Genomic DNA, 3,731 nt, shown 5'->3' with positions numbered 1-3,731 from the left:
TCCTATTATGTTAACAGTTTTGCTTTATATACTGAAAAGAAAAATAAATGTAGGGTAAACTTTTTAGGTAAATTGGTAAAAGGTGGCGATTTTTAAAGAGATGACAGGACGAACAACCCGCTCAGAACATGACTCTGTTTTGCGTTAACTTCGTCGTCACGGTTGATTGAAAAACATTCAACGCTCTGAAAACGGGTTACAATTTTTATAATTGTAAATTTACAAGAAACTGTATAGCTCCCCGTTGTTGCCTTTTTCACTAGTTAGGCAATTCGAAAACCATGCAGACCCCATGGAACTTCCGTAAACTGTACCAAGATTGCAAGAAATGCATATAGTCTCTAAATATTGAACAACAATGTTTATACCTCATGTGCATCAAATGGTGCAACAAAATATTTTGACAAGCTCGTCGTCATGAAATTGCACGTGTTTATAGGTTTTTAAGTGTTTTCCCTACTTGACGTAATATAGTTTACCGTTGAGTAATTCTGAACTCTGATTTTGGTGCATAGAAACTAAATTTCTCATCTGACCAATTTCGTAGTTTTTCGGTCATGCGGTCAATTTTTTTTAAATATAATGCTACCCTGCGTTTCTTTTTCTTTTCAGTATAATTTAGGACAAAACTAGTCCTTAGCTTGAATTTATAGCAAAAGTACAGGTTTTTCTTATAATAATTCTATATCAGAACATTTCATCATGAGCAACAGGAGTCCACAATATGTACCGGAATCGAAATTGATAACTTGAATTATTTTGGTTAGTAGGAAATTCTACGTTTTGAACGAATTTTAATTATTCATTAAGGATATGTCCATATACACTAAGCAGATATGGAGTAAAAAGATAAGAGTTTTCAATTTTGTTCAGTGGTCTTCACTTCACAATAAAATCCGTAAATACGTCTATAACATTATTTTCACTGATCCCTCTCCCCTACGGGAAGAAAGAAACATTTAAACATCTAAGCCATCCTTTGCATGAATACATGAATCTTTGAACAATTTATATTCAGATTGTATTGAGGTTTTATATATAATTGTCAAATGCAAGAGAATCAGAATAAGTACTACTATTTGAAATTTTCTCACAGAAATCATGATTAAATTTCTCAGTATAATCTTGACATAAAATCTTCAAATATAAGAATCATGTATTATTGTCTTAAATGTTTATTATATCTTACCTACATTCGTCTTTTTATGTCTTTAAAGAATACATGTATTAATATTTTTTTTCTCATTTCCACTCATCTATTATTTGCATCAAAAACACACTCCTTATATAATCTTTTCAAGAAGGCTATTTTTATATCATACATTAAAAATTTAGAACAATCTAAATCTGTTCGATTTCAAATAAATAACATTATTTTAACCGATTATCATTATCACGGGTTATTGGCTTTGTGGAATATTTTCTCTCTGAAAAGTACATCCAGATGCCTTAAACCCAGAATACACAAAAACGCATTGTCCGGAATTTCAGAAATGTGGTCAATATACCCTTAAACAATACAGATTTGAGTTCTCTTTGCGCCCAAAAACATAGAAGCAGGGACAGATTTTTCAAAACAAATTCAACAATTTCAAATAAATTCATTTTCATCAGATTACTAATAGATCCCTGCCCTGACATAAAATACCTGACCCAGGAGCCACAGTTTCACAATATTTGAGAATGTATGTTTTATGGCTATAGCAATGCAATATTTTTTTGTCATTTATGCTCAAAAGCAAAAAAGAAATAATGCATTCTAACAATACGTATTTAAAAATTAATGAAATTTTCAAAGAATCAAGAAGACAATATCACTAAGTGATGGCATCACTAAGATTAAATTTGACCGTTTTATATTAGAAGCAAGGTCAGGTCAAGGTCATTACTTTTTCCCTGGACATTAAGAATAAAAAAAATTACTTACTTCGTGTGACCCCTACTCGTATTTCAAAAGATTGAATGTTTTTTTTTTTTTTTTGGGGGGGGGGGTGCATAAAAAGATACTTCTATATAGGGCCTATAAAAGGATATAACCAAATCGACATAAAGATACATTGAAGATACATAAAGATACAATTTTTAGATATTAGTTTTTTTATAGGCTTTAAATATTTAATTTTTCTCATTTTCACATATTGTAAAGTTGTCACATAAAGATACAAAATGAATCAAAAACAAAAATTTTTGATCGTTTACTAAGAGAGAAATAACACTTTTTTACGGATTTTTCCTCTAATCTGTACTTAGATTTGAAGCATTTAAAAGCCAACATAGTTCTAGTTTGTTTGAAAAATCTTATTTATTTGATATAGTTTGAAACTTTAGTCCCTTATTATTAATTTAACTTACATTTGAAAATTTCTTCAAGTCTTTGATTGGGTAAAGATAACTAATTCATTACTCTATGATAATTTTGAGAGGAAGAAAAGAAGATATTTTCTTACGCCACCATTCCGCCAAAAATATAGTCCCTGTTTGTTTTCAAACGACGTCTACCATTTCTCTTTAAAGTTGTAGAATTGTGATGAGGAAAGAAATATTTGGTCTTTTAAATCTCTTACACCTAAATATATAAGACATATAGCAAATAAACTTTGAATATTTCATCAAGTCAGAAACCAGAGAAGAATCCTACCTTAAATCTGTGATTATTTTGTCACAACTATTATGTATTAAAAATCAATTTGTGAAATATGATTTATTTTTAATAACACTGAACTTATATTCATACTGTTTTTTTTTACTATTAATGACCGAGTTTTAATTTATAACATTAAATGAAAAAGTACAATTTCACAAGGAATACTGTTAAATCACATTTTTTTGGGTTTGAGAAAAACTCTCGGTTCGTGGATATTTGAATTCATGGAAAGAATTGTTGAATAGTTATAAAAGTCCCCTTTACATTTCGTGGTGGACATAAATTTTTGCACGTTATGTCATGATAAGAAATAGCGAAAATTAACACCCATGAAACTTGGATTTTTACAGAACGTCTAAAACTAGAATCGATTAACGAATTGGTATGTACTGGGTCCTGCCTACACTGTCTTTGTTTTTAGGGTTCATTATTTAAAAATGCATTTTAGAGGAACTGAGATTTAATTCTAAAAGTGGTAATTCAATTAATACCCTTGGCCCCTTTTTTTACGGTGGAAATTCTTCAAAAGCATATTTTTGTTTTAAATTTTTTTATATTCTCAACAACCAAAATGAATTTTAATTACTACTACATGTATATTGAATTCCGGAAGTTCAAACAATTCTTATAAACCGAGACACAGAAGGCTTGTTGAATGCTCTTTTGTGATCTTGTTTCCATCAACTTTAGAGATACATATCATATCAAATTCTAAACACTATTTCACCAAAAAACACAAAACATTGGCAAAATGACCATTGAGAAAGAAGGGAGGGCCGTTGGAATGTAGATACATCTTGAATCATGTATCTTGATTATCCTTGCACCACGTATTACTCACTTTTATTTTAGTTTTTAACTGTCCTTGATGTTACATTTTAAAAATGAACAACCAGTATCAAACCCATTTAAACACATTTAATTGTAGACTGTGCGTCATTTTCATTGCCAATTTATTACAATTTGAAAACTTTGGACAAAATTTAACCAAACCGGAAGTGCCCTTGATCTTCGTCTGAGGCCAATTTTCGCGTCACACCACATTAAAGGAGTGTTAAATTGTCCCTAAATAATCTTAGAAACATGA

Source organism: Saccostrea cucullata, unplaced genomic scaffold, assembly GCF_032062105.1.
Source record: "Saccostrea cucullata isolate Sc308-1 unplaced genomic scaffold, CSIRO_AGI_Scuc_v1 ctg6750, whole genome shotgun sequence".
In the NCBI taxonomy this organism is placed as follows: Eukaryota; Metazoa; Mollusca; class Bivalvia; order Ostreida; family Ostreidae; genus Saccostrea; species Saccostrea cuccullata.
The sequence above is the reverse complement of the archived record's forward strand: the minus strand, read 5'-3'. Positions refer to the sequence as shown.